Source organism: Bidens hawaiensis, unplaced genomic scaffold (assembly GCF_021521415.1).
Source record: "Bidens hawaiensis isolate Kalapana, Puna unplaced genomic scaffold, B.hawaiensis_p1.1 tig00031153_1, whole genome shotgun sequence".
NCBI classification, from domain to species: domain Eukaryota; kingdom Viridiplantae; phylum Streptophyta; class Magnoliopsida; order Asterales; family Asteraceae; genus Bidens; species Bidens hawaiensis.
Window position 1 is genome coordinate 95352 of NW_027495235.1, and position 16811 is coordinate 112162.

General features: G+C 30.9%; 1 pseudogene across 1 annotated transcript; it reads left to right on the plus strand.

Moving 5' to 3' along the window:
* The first annotated feature begins 11949 nt into the window (after positions 1–11949).
* Positions 11950–13650, plus strand: LOC143581713 (GATA transcription factor 12 pseudogene; annotated as a pseudogene). The gene is made up of 2 exons (XR_013143876.1): positions 11950–12156; positions 12753–13650. The product of XR_013143876.1 is annotated as a GATA transcription factor 12 pseudogene (transcript).
* The last annotated feature ends 3161 nt before the right edge of the window (positions 13651–16811 follow it).

Here is a 16811-nt window from a genome sequence, read left to right on the forward strand (position 1 = left end):
TGAAAGGACGTCTACTGAAAAAACGTGCAAACATAAAAGACTAGTTTTGATGTTTTGTCTATATAAATTAGTCATGTAATCGATTATTTAGATAAGTCACGCTACAAAGATAAATATACAAGAATCTAATGTGTATGATCCATATATGGAATCTATATATCAGAAGAAGTATAGTTTGAAAACCCTCTTGAGTTGAGAAAACCCGTGAAAACACTATGTAACAACGTTTTTTTTTGTTACATGTAATTTATGTTGTTACATTTAATACAAAACATCGAAAACATAAAAAAAATGTTTTGCTATTTTTTTTACATTTTTTTAGTAATTTTTATATATTTTTTCAAGAGAGAGAAAATGTAAATAAACTTTTACATTTTTTATTAACTTTAATTGTGTAGCACAAGATTTAATCTTTAATTAAAAATGTGGTTGAGAATGGTTTATAGAGTTTTTACAACTCAAGTGAGTTTTTATTCTAACCTAACCCCTATATATCATGTATAACCCGTGTATATATATATATATATATATATATATATATATATGTGCATATACCAACTTTTGTTTAGAAATAGTTTATATAAGACTGATTTACCCTTCGGTTCAAGAGAAATCACTAACAGCGATTTAACAGAAAACCCAAATTGCAAAAAAATAAAAAAAAATAAAAAGGATCCCCACAGGGGTCTTATATGCGAAATGGTTACCATGAGGTAGTTGCGTTTTGAATTTCACCACAAGGACCATAACTGCAATTAACCCGTTTACAAATATCTAGATGTTCATCTTTTAATTACACAAAACATTCTAATTAAAGTCTATACAAAATAAAACATCACACATGCAATAACTTAACATGTTAAAGACGTTTAACTCAATGGCGATGCTTCGTTGGTTGTTGCATAGCCTTCTCCGCTTCTTGTTCTCTCGCGCTCTACATATATAGTAGTAGTCAAACCAAAAGGCCAACCGGTTATACTTTTTTAGTTGTTTCACGTATATATAAATTTTTATTTTTTTATTGTCGGACTCACCTAAAAAGAAGTATTAAGGTTAATAAAAAAGATATTAATTTATGGTATATTTTGTTTTAGCTATTCAAAAATGTTAAACTGCCATTGTATAAGAAAATTGGGTATATTATACCTTGAATAAATATTGTTTAACCTTTCTTTTAACAACGTTTGAAACTACCTACAATACTCGAGTGAATCTTTTTAAGACAGGATGGCAACCGTCCGTACTTATTTTAACAGCTTATGCCTAACTCACCCAGAATACCATCAAGGAGGAAGTCCATCACCGTCTCTTGAGTCAGGTTTTGAACTCAAGACCACAAGATTTCAAATGTTAATCATCACTCCCATGTCAATAGACCAATGAGTTAATATATTTGTTTTAAGCTAAATCAGAATTATGCACACACACCCTTGACTTGTTACCTTTGAATCCTTTGATAAAGAATAGAAGTGCACGTTGATTAAAAAATACAAATGCTTTATCTTTAAAGGAGACATGTACTTACAATCTACACCTTTTTAAAAATTCGCACATCTAATCACAAGTATGTTGCCTCATTTCATTTGTTAAACATTGGGTTTCAAAAGTGCAGTTCGTGTTTTAAGTGGTTTGGTATAATCTACTTTGTGACCATTAATTATTTCACTTCATCATCACCTATATATTAAAAGCAGCCAAACTTCTTTAAATGAAAAAAACACCAGCTACTAACCTTTTATCATGAGAATAAGTAAAGGGGTGTAACTTGTAAATATTTAATTTCGTATATATCTTCAGCATCCGTTCAAAAACACTTTTCTTGATCGATTATGGAATGTTCAATGCAAGGTGGCCGGGTTAAAATGCTAACAAGCTTTAAAATCCTTTACACACACAGTAATTTAATAATCAATATTACATTAAATAAAGAGAGGTAATGGGAGGTTAAACAATTTTCTTAAGATAAGGTGGAGTGAAATAGGCTAAAGTAGATGATGCGGTGCCTAAGCGGAGTTAAAGAACGTGAATGTATACCCCACTGCCTAATATAAGAATGATTGAAAGAGATCGTTAAGCATCTTTAATAATTTTAAATTTTTAACAACTTCAAAGTTCAAAATGTTACCTTTAATACATTTTTTTAACTAAAAGTTATATAATGTATTAATATGTTCGGTTTTGATGCAGGTAAAGGATATTTGGTTGTTTCAAGTAATCAGAAATTTAAAACCTTTTTAACATACACGTATCCGGTCTATATATGTCAAACCCTAAAATTTTTGGGTTTGTTTTATACTTTCGCCTTATAATCGATTGTTATTATACTATCAGCCCTTAGTCGAACTATTTCATGTATAACTTTTCATTAAAAGGTATTAAATCTACACATGTCTTCGAAACAAAGCTTTTCTTAAATTTGTTGTTTATGTGGATACCATTTAGTATGAATATCACACTAATGACAAAGAGTATGCATCACTAATAAATAGCTTAGTGAAGAAAAAAAAAGAAAGAAAGGAAGAAAACTTGTCTTTCTTTTCTTGATTTAAATAATAAATTTGACCGCTAGAAAAGTTACTTTAGTAGAAATCTATAAAACTTTTAAACGTAAAGAAAGTTACTTTTATCAGTTGAATAATCAAGAGGTCAAAGAGTTCTATTACTTTTGACATGTCTAACAGAGGACACCAATTTCCCACTTACATTCCAAAGTTAATTTGGTGTCAAACAACGGTAAACATGCATAGATACATGAGAATGTGCTCTTAAATAATAAAAATAATAGCCCCATATAACAATAATTAATACCTCAAACCAAAAACTATTTAAAAAACATATAATATGCCAAACTATTTATGACGTACGTAAAGTTTTAACTCGTACGTTGCCAAGTACGTATGACATATATATTTTACTAGATGAGTACGTTCAAAGCCGAACAATACCTCTTACGAAGATGTTTACGCAATTTGGAACCCATTGGATATGTGTTGAATTAAATTGCATAGAACCTATTAATTTTATTATTTACGTGGGGCATTGTTGATATTATTGGGATTTTTTCTAGCATTATCGTTTTTTAAATAATGCTTATAATAAGGTGATACCCGCTTGTAAATATGTAACGATAGGCATAGATATATCTCATCTAGTAGATTTCAGTCTCGCTGATATATTTGTATACAGAGATGAGATTGGTATCGTACCTGTATCGTTATTAAAAATCGCAAATTTTGGCACTGGTACTGAAATGTTCTGTTCGGTATTTGTACGGTACAGGTATTTCATGCAAAATTCGGAAAATACCAGTACCGTATCAGTACCGAAAACTCAAAACTTGATACCGACAGTACCAAATCAGTACCGATTTGCTTATCCCTATTTGTATGTGCCCAACTAGAACTGAGTGAGAAAGTCGCAGACTAAACCAAGGGAAGATCATGAGAATTCATTGACCATCCAATAACAAGAATTTCTCAAACTTTTATATATACAAATTAAACAATACCTTTTTTAGAAAAACATGGGTTGCACCGCTTAGTTGTAGTCGAAAGAGAAGATAACCTCGCGTTGAGTTGTACCATTTAGTCGTATAAACACAAATTCTCTAATAGAATATTTGTGACCACACAAACACATCAAAGCATTCCCACATCGCTCAAATGTAAAAATGGGTAGCTTCCGTCAATATATTTGAATCATTGTAGCTTTAGGAGGCTATTTGGGAATCAGGTTCAACACAAGCCTTGACTTACGTTACATGCTATCCCGCTTACGTCCAAAGACTTAGGGCTATTTGGAACCCGACCATCACCTAAGTAATTAAAAGGGCTGACCGATTCATAAACTTCTTTCAGCTAGTTTATATATCTGATCAGGTAAGAAGCTCCGTGAACGATTCAGAGGTTTCCTTTTACCGAAGCAAACACACTTTGATACTATTAAGAGATAGTATCTTAATGGAATTATTAAAATGCTAACAAACAAACAACCCGTTAACCTCCTTATCAGGTTCAACACAAGCCTTGACTTACATTAGACTTAACCTCCTTAGACTATGTAATATGGTTGCTTTGGGAACGCCACTCCTTGGCTGTGTCAGCACCATCCAAGTCGCCAAAGAGGGTTAAACACCATTAAAGAGGAGAGACATGAGCGACTAAAAACAAGTCACCTAGCTATGGGACGCCACCTATGACCTTCTACAACGCATAGTCTTGTTATTTTAGTTTTATCAAGTTGGCTTGTTTTATATGTGAATATTTGTTTTTAATCACAAACATGCTAGGGATTTTAATTGAACTTTATACATGCGGATGCATTACTTTCTAAAGAAAAACAAAATGAAATAAACGACATAAGAAACAAATGGAATATTACTATTTGATTCACGACTTCCTAAATCAAGAATACTTATATTCCAAAGTAAAAGTTTAGTGCATGAGTGGTGTTCATTTACTTTTTTATTTTCTACATGATATTGTTATTAGAATGTGAATTGAAAGTAGGTTTTTGAAGGCGATTGAAGAACGAAAGAAGCTTTTGCATGGTCTCCAAGAACCAATAATTGACATTTTTTGAAGCTTTTAAGATAAAAAGGACTCAAGACTTCAAATCAAGATTCATGATTGTTTTTGCCACTCAATTTTTGTATGTCAGCTGATTTATATTTATGTGTTTATCCTCATCTTTAGGAATCGAATCTTCTAAACATTGTCAGCCCAAATCGGTCTCATCCTGCAAAAGTTTAACAATATTGTCATAATTGTTATTCTATCAAAACAATATATCATGACGGCGAATAATGGTTTCTTAACGACTTTGAAATTGTCACTTATAAAGTAACAAGACCATAGACATTACATAGTACACTAGTACATGATCCATAGACAAAGAGCCACGCCCAATGCAATCTCTCTAGCTTTAACTTTACTTGTGTTACTTTTCAAAATTGTATATAGAATATATGTCATTTTAAGTGGAAGTGAAAGCGAAATCGAATGACTGACTTTGTTGTTAGTCAAAAGCTTTCAAAGTATTAACGATTCTTGACTGAGTGTTCAGTATACAATGTTTGTAAAAGAAAAGCATGCAAATAAAAACCCTAATATCAAAATACTTAAATATGTTCTCACGAAACAAAACAAACAAAAAGAAATCATGGCCGCTACTGGCCCGCCCGATTCGATTGGCTTCGTGTCTTGGCAGCTGCTTTATGCGCATCTGCCACTTGGTTAGGTTTTCCGGCCTTGTGGTTAATAATGAATGAGTACGTTTGGAAGAACTCCACTCACTTTGCATGGTGATCTTTCAACTTATAGTACCTTCAGTATAGGGCTTCATCGACTTAAAAAAGAACAAATTTTGGCCAAGCGTTTAACCAAGCCACCAAAATCCCCGCATCTCCAGCCACCACACTCGTCGCCACTGAAATTCACTCACTGGCCGCCAACACCCCCCCCACCCCACCCCCACCCTCTATACTCTCTACCCGCTCTTTTTGTTCTTTCTCTACTCAACACAAACCCAAGATGTAATTCTTAGCAAAAATTGCAAATGATAGTGTGTCACATGCAAGATTTAAGCTTCTGGATGAAAGCGGTAATTTTTTATCAATTCTGAAGGTAAACTTGGACTTACTTTTTTTTATATGATAACAATGAACACTAGAGCACAAGTCACAAAAGATTATTATCTAAACTAGTTGTAGATCATTAATCTATATAAAATTTATTTTATATCGAAATAGAAGGAAAAATGTCAAGGGAATCACCCTAATATGATCATCTCGTGGCTATTGAGAACAAATCAGATTAGATGATTCAACTTTCTGACTTGCTCATACGGAACCAAGATTGAAAAAATCAGTCATTCACGACCACTGATGAAGGATTCCTTGAATAGTTAAGGATTAGTAATCTTTTTTAAAATCGAACGGATTTGGTCTTGTACATACGCGAAGAAGGTAATCAAAAAAGAAAGAAGAGGAGCTCTTCTTTCTTTTATCACTTAACGAATTTAAGTATTCTAGCTCGTTTATATCATTGAAAAGCCGGATGTTACATCTAACGACTCCGACATTTGATTTCATCCTTCGTTCATCAAGGATTTTAGTTTTTGTCAAATTTGAATACTCTTTATAGTCACCATATGGGTCACTTAGGTGTTAATATTTTGAAAGCTAAAATTTAAGATTTCCTACATTGGAAAATAAATTCCACCATGCAGTTCTTTACTTTTTCGACACCAAAAGAAGATGGATAGTTTGCATTGTATTTATTAGTTTATCTATTTTTTTCATGGCCATCTTTTTTGTGTGGGATTTTTTACATATTTTCCCTTCTTAATCTTTGAAATTACATATTTTTCAAAATACAAGTTTTTAATGCAAAATGTACAATACTCTTTAAGCATGGTTTGGAGAAATATATAATTTCAAAGTTTAAAAAAAGAAAATATATAAATGCCCCTTTTTTTTTTTTTTTGTTGCGTGACCAAAAATTCCATAGAATCCGGTATAGTTGGGCAAATGTATATAATGCTTTAACTAGGCCCAATCTAGTTGGTTCAATCAAGGCAAGGCCTGTTAATATCGGGCTATGGGCTGGGCATTAAGACAACCCTCTAATATTTTTATGACTATATGTCAGTCTATATATAGCTAGACGCTAGTTATATATTAAGTTGATAAATAATGTGTATTTTTAAAACTATTTTGTTTCGTACATGTCCGTTATTTAACATAGGGTGTTTGTCGGTTCCAAAAATACATTTTAATAAATAATAATAAAAGAATATGAAATATAAGAATTAACATGTCAATATGGATAAAAACAACAAAAATAAGAAAAAAAAAACTCATACATTACTGACTAACGGTGGCCTTTATTCTGGGTGTAGGAATGAAAGGTTACCCGGCCAGAAACTTCAAGACTTCTGCAAAATGCTCTATTTTTCCATAGAAATATATTCGTTCAATAAGGGCAAAAGTTGAAAAAAAATTAAAAAAGGAAAAGAGTTTCTGAATTTTTTACTTCTCTAGGTTGTGTTTATTAAATAAAAGAATCTTGTTGCATAACCTTGTGTCCTCGTTTGGTCATATCTAGGTATAATGGTGTAGGTATTCTAAAGTCTAAACAAGAATTTGTAGTCAAATAATTTTGAATGTAAAGTGTAATTTGAAAATAAGATTAGCGAATATATGAGTTGCCGTTCTAATAGAAATATACTTTTTTATGATCTACAAGTTCAACTATTCATTAATTTACTTCTTCATAGATATAGCTTAACCTTTCATCACAACTTTGCACCAAAATTTTATGATGCAAAACATATGTGCTTTTAAGACGGTATGGGCTATTATATCCATCACGCAAGCCTTTAATTGACCTATATGCTTCTCTAATAAAAAAAAGTTTCCTTCAGGCACACACCATGTCGTTTACACCCTTTGTATAGTCAGTATAGATATGTCTATTATGACGTGTATACGTTTAAAAATATCGATTTGGATTATGACTTATCTCTAATATACAATATTGAATATACGCCAAGTTAACATATGTTATACAAAAAAGGAAAGGTAAAACTAAATAAATCCTGTGTCATACTAATAATACTTAAAATACAGCTACTAAATTTCTTGTTTAATAACCTAACTTATTGTCATATAACATTTATTAATACCTTTAATACATTAGTTATTTATTAAATTATTTTCAAAACTGATAAAATTTCTCCAAACCCTATATAAAATCAATCAACTTGACAAGTGACTAATTAAACGTGTAAATTCAATAATTTTGTCAGTTTTAATTCAAGAAAAGACCTACATTATCCTCCCGGTATGGAAATCGTGATAAGGTAAGAATGAGTTTCATGTGGTCTCCGCTTCCATTTCATCGATATGGACAGGATTAACCATGGTCAACGGCAATGCCATATACTATATCGCATAAATAACTTCCTCATGTTAAGTTGTTCACCATGGTTCAAATATCATTAAGGACATCAACGAGTACAATGAACACAAGTCTTTTTTGTCAAAAAGATTTACAAAGTATTCAAAGTTACTTCATGATTCATGTGTCTTATGAATTATGATTTATAACCCAAACCAAAGGCTCTCACACTTTACTGTTCAGTGTTCACTATTCAACTCACCAACTTCCACATGAGTTAGGCACGTGCATCCCACCCCAAATCACGTGACTGAAGCAAGACATGTGCTATCACGTTCGAGAAAAGAAAAACTTAACAAAATATACTAGAAATAACATTTGCATTTATTATCAACTTTGGTTCTTTAATATTTTATATTCAAAGCACCTCCAGTTACCCAATAGAAGAATGCCACGTGGATTGACCCACCGCTTATTGGATTCTGAAGCACTCACATGTTCTGCTGAGTGCTGACAGACACCCCCTCACCCGATGGGAGTCACGTGCTGTTTGGACTTTAAATTCGTATTCGTTTTATCTTTTCTCAAACTTCTTATTTAAGCGTTTACAAGAATTAATAATATTATCTAAAGTTTTTTTAAATATCAACAAAGAGTGTGAGTTTTTAACCAAAACCAGGGATGGTTTGTATCGTAAAAACAAACATACTTTTGTATTCAGCTTGATATAGGCATGGGCAAATGGTACAGAATATTGGTACCGAAACAAGCATTTCAACATCAGTACTAAGTTTTTAAGAAAAGCATGATCGTGAATTTTTCAGAATCGGTACCGGTACTGAACTGAGCATTTTCAGTATCGATTCGGTACCAAGTTTTTGGAAAATTCAGTATCGGTACCGAGCAAACCCCTAGTTTGGTATACTTAATTTCTAAACTTGTCTAAAAAATAGAGGCGAAACTTGAACTTTTATATAGGGGACCGAAAGCATTGTATGATTTATATGTGTAGTGGTCATGCAAAAGTATAATTTATTGATTTTCATAAGTAAAATTTGTATATGACGTTTACATAAATTAGTCGGTATATGGCGTTTATGTAAAATAGAAAATAGAAAAATAACGCGCATAGTATTCATACATGTAATAATTGTGCTAGTAAAAGATGATACATGCACTCTTAAGATATAATATGACTTAATTAATAAGGCCACCTTGGCTAAAACTGTTTTTAAGCAAAGTCGATGCTATATGCTCTAATGCTCGTTCTAGCTTCTTTTGATGCATTGCTGTTATTTGAGCACTCATAGTGATTCATACTAACATAATCAATTTAGATCAAATAATGGCCAATGATGGAAATCATGGTAAACATATATAGTAAATGTAGGTCAAATAATGGACAATACTAGTGAGTTGTGGCCAAAAAATGTGATGCATAGTCAATCATTGGTGTATATGACATATTAAGAGAAAAAAACGACAATGGCTTGTGCCTAACTATTGCATATATGGAACAATGGTAAACAAGGCGCGCACTCTGTGATTCATCATCCTATTCTGTAACAGAAGATGATATTGGTAGTTGTATTCAAAAAATGGTATATATGGAGATACGAGTGTAAGAAGAACCTAATTTGTTAGCAAAGATATATTTTAACATGTTACAGGATGCTAATGAGCTTTTGTCCAGACATGTGTCAAAATTACTCAAAACTAAAAGATACGACTGAATTGTCAAGACACATGATCGATCAAATGCTTTATTATTGTAAGATGAACTGACTCAAAAACTCGTTTCATAACTACTGCTCGAAGACAATGGAACCCCGAACCCCATTATACAGGGCCAATAGGAATTACAACGAGATATGAGAAAATCTTAATGAGATAAGTACAAATCAAATTCAAATAATAAAATATATCTCTAAATATCTACTAAATATATATAGTCTCCAATCATATTACGTGAGGAGACCAAATGTGTTTCAAAGTAAGAAATAAAGGTGAACAAATTCGTAATTTTATCCTTTTAATTATTAAACAGATGAAAGAGCATGTTTGGGATTAAGTTTAAAAAATGTTTATTGGCTTATTAGTGTTTTCAAAAAATCAATAAATTAAAATATGTTTGGCAATCACTAAAATCTTTCATATTTTAGTTTTTAGAAAGGGTTAAAAAACAGTTTTCCAAAAACTTCAAATCCTGACTTTTTAAAATTACTTTTTGAAAAAACCAATAAGGTAATAAACATTTTTCAAACTCAATCCGAAACATGCTCTAAGTATGTGAAAAGGGCCGAATATGTTTCCGACTAACAAACAAAGTATGAAACCGTAAAACTAACAAACATATTTACCCATTTAATTATTAAATAGATATTATTAAGATATATAAGTTATACAGTTTTTATAATATTATGGGGGACGGGGATTGTAAATTTTATTTTATTTTGTATTTTTGAATGCAAATTGCAAAGGACAATTACCAATGAGGAGGTGAGTACTACAAGAATTATTCGATATCACTCCTAGGGATCGTTCCTTTTACCTTTGACCCCACTATGGTCTGATGTAAGCAGATAATCCAACGTGGCATTAATACATGTTTGTAAGAAATTTATGAACGACCAATTAGTTATCTTTTCCTAGTTTACTGAAATTCAAAAAAAGAAAAGATGTTAGCATTTATTATTATTTTTTCCTGTCTTAAGTACTTTAACATAATTACTTTTTATTAAAGATTGCTAAAAACTATGAAAATTTAATTCATTGTATGAAACATATTTCAAATTATGTTACTATTTGAAAAAGTAGCGTATGAAAGCACAACTCCAAGTTAAAAAATCAATCTAATTTTTCGAAAATAGAAAATCGACAAAGGCAGGTGAATTGTGATGTATTAAGTATAAGCAATCCGCTTTCATGATTTTCAACGGCGTAAATCAACATTGTTTGAGATATATAAAAATTAAATATGTTTGCACACGATTAAATGATTAATTATATGAACTAATTTGTATAACTTTTAAAAACTCTTGGACATAAGTAATTAATTAAAAGTACTTTAGACATGAAAATAAATAGTAACAATAATTATATAAATCACAAACAACAATTAATACTTAGATTTGTATCCAATAATTAATATCTACAAAAATATAATTATTCTTTTAACGACAAACAAAAACCTTTAAAATATGAAATTCACTTAATGGATATAAACACCTGATGCCACTAGAACAAGAGACCATGGAAAAAAAAAGATAATTGCTTGTTTTATAAATTTCCCACAAACATGTATTAGCACTTTAAGTAACCGAACAGTCTACAACAAGAAAGTCGGTCATCTTGATTTCCAAATTTTGAAAAAAAATCGATTTGAAATGTCAAAATGAAACCCCTAAACCGTCAGACCAACCTTATTATCCTAATATATAAAAAAACACGCATTTCATCTCATTCTTTATAACATTCCTTATTTATAAATTATATGCCATACATATAAATTAGATAATGATTTCTTATATTTACAAACTCGCCATGCAGTCTATATAATTTTCTTATGAGGGAACAAAATACAAATAATTATAAAACAGATTAAAATATATTATTATTATTTATTAATTAATTAAATAGAGATAAATATAAGAAAATACCATGTTAAAGGGATTGATAAGTGATAAAAGACAAACTTAGTCATATCAATATCACCTAACCTTAATTTCCTAATAATAGTAACAATAATTACCATCAATATTATTATTCTTTTATTATAAAGAAAGAAATAATAAGGTTCCTAGCTTCGTCAAAAAAGGTTGCATATTTTTAGGTGTCCGCCATCCCCCTTCATACGCAAATAAACTCTCTCATCCCTCACCTCTCTTCCTTCACTCCACAACTCTCTCTTTCTCCACACACTTTCTCTCTCTCTCTCTCTCTCTATAACTCCACCTTTTTCATTATTATTTCACCTTCCACAACACACATTATTATTATTATTATTATTATTATTATTATTATTATTATTATTATTACCTCTTAACTAATGGACACTTTTACCCCGGACAAACATTTCATCATCGACGACCTCCTTAATTTCCCCACCGACGACACCCCACTTGCCGACGACGATGTTGCTGTCGGAGACGTCGCTAAAGCCGCAACCTCAACCGACTCGTCCGTTGTCACTACTACCAACAATGTTGTCCGGAGCCTCACCGACGCACAGTTTTCTCATGACCTTGGTGTCCCGGTAATTATTTATTTAATTAGTCACTTGTACTGTACAACTAGTTAATGCTTTTATTTAGTGTGTATTGTTATTTTTAATATTATTATATCATTTTAAAATTTACAGAAATTTTCTTTCTTTTTTTTATAACGAAAGTAAATATATATTTTTGAGTAGTGATTAATTAGTTTATACTTTATACTATAAATAAATACTTTTAGTTTTGAAGTAGCATTAACCTTAGTTTTATTACTTTTATCTAATAACAAAAGTAAAAAGTGTGTGTTTTTAAAAATATTTATAATGAACTGTTTTTGTTGATATTTCTTATTGTATTGTTTTCAAAATTACTAAAAATTAAATATTTAGTCACTGGTACTGTACAAGTTGTTAATGCTTTTATTTAATTTATTTTTATTATTGTATCTATTTAAACTTTAAAAGAAATATTGTTTTGTTATATGAAAAAACTACTTATAGAAAAATAAATTTAGTTTTGAAGTAACATTAATTTTCAGTTAAATATTAATATCTTTATATCTAATTAAAGTGTGAGTTTTTAAAAAGTTTTATGATTAGCTGATTTTATTGTTACTTTTTTATTATTTGCTTTTTAGTATGATGATATGGCTGAGCTAGAATGGCTATCGAATTTCGTGGAGGATTCATTTTCAACTGAAGACATGGAGAAGATTCAGCTGATTTCAGGAGTCAAATCGCGTCCAGGTGATGCGTATGGGACAACAAAATTTGGGTATGACACTGATAACGGAACCCACAACCCAAAATTTAACAAAGACATGACAGTCCAAGGAAAGGCCCGCACCAAGCGTTCCCGTGTTGCACCGTGCAATTGGAACTCTCGGCTCATAACCATTTCTCAACCTTCTGTGGGTACCAACACCACTTTATCCTCAGAGTCTGAGTCTGACATGGCTACCAGTTCAATTGTCAAGAAAGCTCCTCCTAAGAAAAAAGAAGTGTATGACAATGAATCCCACAATGGAGAAGGGCGAAAATGTCTCCATTGTGCCACGGATAAAACTCCTCAATGGCGTACTGGACCGTTAGGTCCAAAAACCCTTTGTAATGCATGTGGAGTTCGCTACAAGTCTGGTCGATTAGTTCCCGAGTACAGGCCTGCTTCAAGCCCCACATTTGTTCTTACAAAACATTCAAATTCGCATCGTAAAGTACTTGAGCTAAGGAGGCAAAAGGAGATGCAAAGTGCACATCAGCAACCGTTCTTCCATCATCCGAATATGATGTTTGATGTCTCGAAAGGGGACGACTACTTAATTCATCAACATATTGGTCCGGATTACAGACAACTAATATAATTAATTTAATATTTATTGGATCAATTGAGAAAAAGTAATTTTTGATATTTTTTCTTCTAGTTTTTGAAATTATTATAGGCATTGTTTGAAATTTTCAAACCAAAAATTCATAGGGTTAAGAATCGAGCTTATGAACCTTAGATGCTTGTCATTTCAATTGAGTATTGAGTTTTCATAGCCAAATTTTGGCTTAATCTTGAATCAATTTTGCATTTTAGTTTTGTAATTTCTCTTTTTTTTTCTTATATACTCTATAAATTTGTTTTATTTAAAAAATATCAGTAATTATATTGAGCCCCTACTAATATTAGCAAATCATCTTATATATTTTTTCTCACTTTTAATAGTCTTACGAAACATATGCATTATACTCATGTAACACATTTTTTGAACGGCGCATTTAAGACATTGGTGAAACTTGATTCAAAGACCCTCTAATGTTGGTATTTCTTATAAGTTTTTTCCTTGCACTTAATGGACCACTGAACTCAATCATGCTCGTCTAACACATAATGATACAAACTATAGCATATAGTACTACTATACTAGTCTGTAACATAAAACAAATGTAAGACTTAAAAAAATAGGGCTATAGATCTATTCTCGCAAGAGTTTGTTAAACCAAGGATAATTTGTTTAATACTATTTTTTTTGTAATGCAACACATATACTTAATTTATTTTAGAAAGAATGTCAATATTTTCTAAAAATAATGTCAATATTTTCTAGAATAATTTAAACAATTTAGGGATAATATTATATATATTATGATATAGCCCATGCAATACACGGGTGGTTAAAAAAATACAACAAAAAAGTTAAATTTAATATATGTGTAATAGCATACCTTATAGATTCATAAAATATAAATAATGATAAATAAAATTTTATAATTCATGAATATCTAAAAACCTCATTTAATACAACATTTAAAGTTATATTTGTAACTTTGTAAGTAATTTTATAAATGGTAATAATAATATTAGTTGTCTTCTTGCTTAGCTACTCTAGTTGAATGACAAGTGAAAGAATGATTTTGCTTTAATAATACAAGTAAATGTGTGTTTTCTTTAGGGGTGTCAATACCTGACATGACCCGATGTGACATTCGTCAATTTCGGGTCTTGTTTGTATTCGTTTTTGTATTTGTTTATTATGTAAACCGACCCGATTTGTAAACCGAAGCTTATGTTATAATCAAAATGATGGATTTATGTTACAATATTGTTTCACACTTGTTAGGTCTTGAAAACATCCTATTTTTATTTTTATTTATTTATTTATTTATTTGTTGTTTTGTGTTTTTGTCTTGATCCATTTTGCATGAAAACTCTTGTGTCTCACACTCATATTTGACCACCAACATTACCCTATATATACATCACATTTCCTCTTCATTTTCCCTTGCTACAACTCCAAAAAAAAAAACTATCTCAAACATCAAAGATTCAAGGTTATCTTCTTAAGTGTTCTTGAAGGATTTTGGTCTTTCATCTTAATTAGTTTATGAAGCCTTATTAATACTTGTTTATGGTTGTGCAACATATATATAATATACACCCCTTGTTTACCTTTGGTAGTTACTTCTCCGATTCTGGTCGGTGAGGTTTCGGACCCCATAAGGCAAGGCTTCATGGAGGACTTCGTGTCCTTGATATATATACATCTATATAACTTGTTCATACATATTTAATCTTGCTTATTTTAGTTTGTTGGTCTTGTTTACAAGTTCCATGGTTATGGGTTTTTAAAAGTCTATGCTTCGGTTTAACCGTAAATAGCTCTAAACCGTAAACCGAACTTTGTTACTAGTTTTGTTTGTTTAAACATACTTAGTGTTAGATCTAAGTTTCTAAAATCATTTTTACAAATTCTATGGTTATGGGTTTGTAGAATCTTACCTCGGTCTTAACCCGAAACACGATCCGAACCGAAAACCGAACTTTTGTTTAAAGACTTTATTGTTAACTTTTGGTATTTTTTTTATTTGTACATTATTATACAAGTTATTTAGTGTTTGGACATGTGGAAACCATCTATGAACTTGTTGTGAGATGGAAACCGAACCAAACCGATTATTGCTCGCTTAAGACACACAAGTGTGTTTGTTTTTTTTTAGCCATCAAGACTTGTATATTTCTTTAAAAATAGTTACAAATTGATTTTTAGATATTTTCTTAAGTACTTGGAAATGTTGGATCCAACTTGATCTCATAACAAAGTTTGGACCGACAAAACCGAACACTCGCTTAACGTGCGTTGTTAGTTCTAAAACAATGGAACTACATACTTGATTAAGTCTTATTAAATTTTATTGAGTTATCTTATAACATTCAATATTTTGGAATGTTGACTTTGGGTTTGACCAATTATCAAGACCCGAACCGACAACCCGAACACTCGATAAAAAAAACCCGTTTTAGTATCTTTATTCCAAAGGGATTTGCATTCTTGCATTTTACCCACCTTATTACTTAACATAGGTTGAGTAAATATTAAGGTTAGATACTTTAACCCGGTTTCAAGCAAACTTACATTTTTAAAGGGTTATTATTATAAATTCTTAAATAGTCACATTTTAAACCTTGAACTTTAATTATTTACATTTCTCAACATTTATTTTGTTTAAAGACCTTCAAGACAACCTTTCTAAATTCAAGACTTCTTTTCTTTTTAGGCATTGTGCGTTAAACTCGTCGTTCTGACAAATCTCCAAATTATCATCTTTCAAGTTTACCACTTGAAGGTGAGTACTTCATACCCCATTTTCCATCTTTTATTTTGGGGGTGACATTTCATACTTATTCAACAAAATGCTTTATATTTGAATCTTAAACCACAAACGTAGTTGTATACTTTACCTAAATAATTGCTCGATTCGGTGTTCTATGCTTATATGCCTATGTGTTTATCGCTTTTGGTTGGTGGAACTATAAAATCCTATACTATTTGGCATCCCCTTATAGCAAGGTGTCGTTAACGTAATGCAATTAACGATAACTATAAAATCCTAGACTATTTGGCATCCCCTTATAGCTAGGTGTCGCTAATGTGTTTAGCGATATCTATTTATCCAAATTACCACTTTTATTTATCGTTTCGTATGCAAGTTTGTGGCTATCTTTATTATATACTAATATGATTAAACTTATGAATTGCTCATCGACCTTTGTGTTGACAAACTTTATTTTATGAAATGTTGCAGGTTTGCATCTTGGTTGATTTATGATTGTGAAGAAAACGACATCAAAGACCTTAGGATATTAGTAAAAATGAACAATATCAATTTGCCATATTTTGTGATATCTTGTTTATGGTTATTTTATGGATAATTGT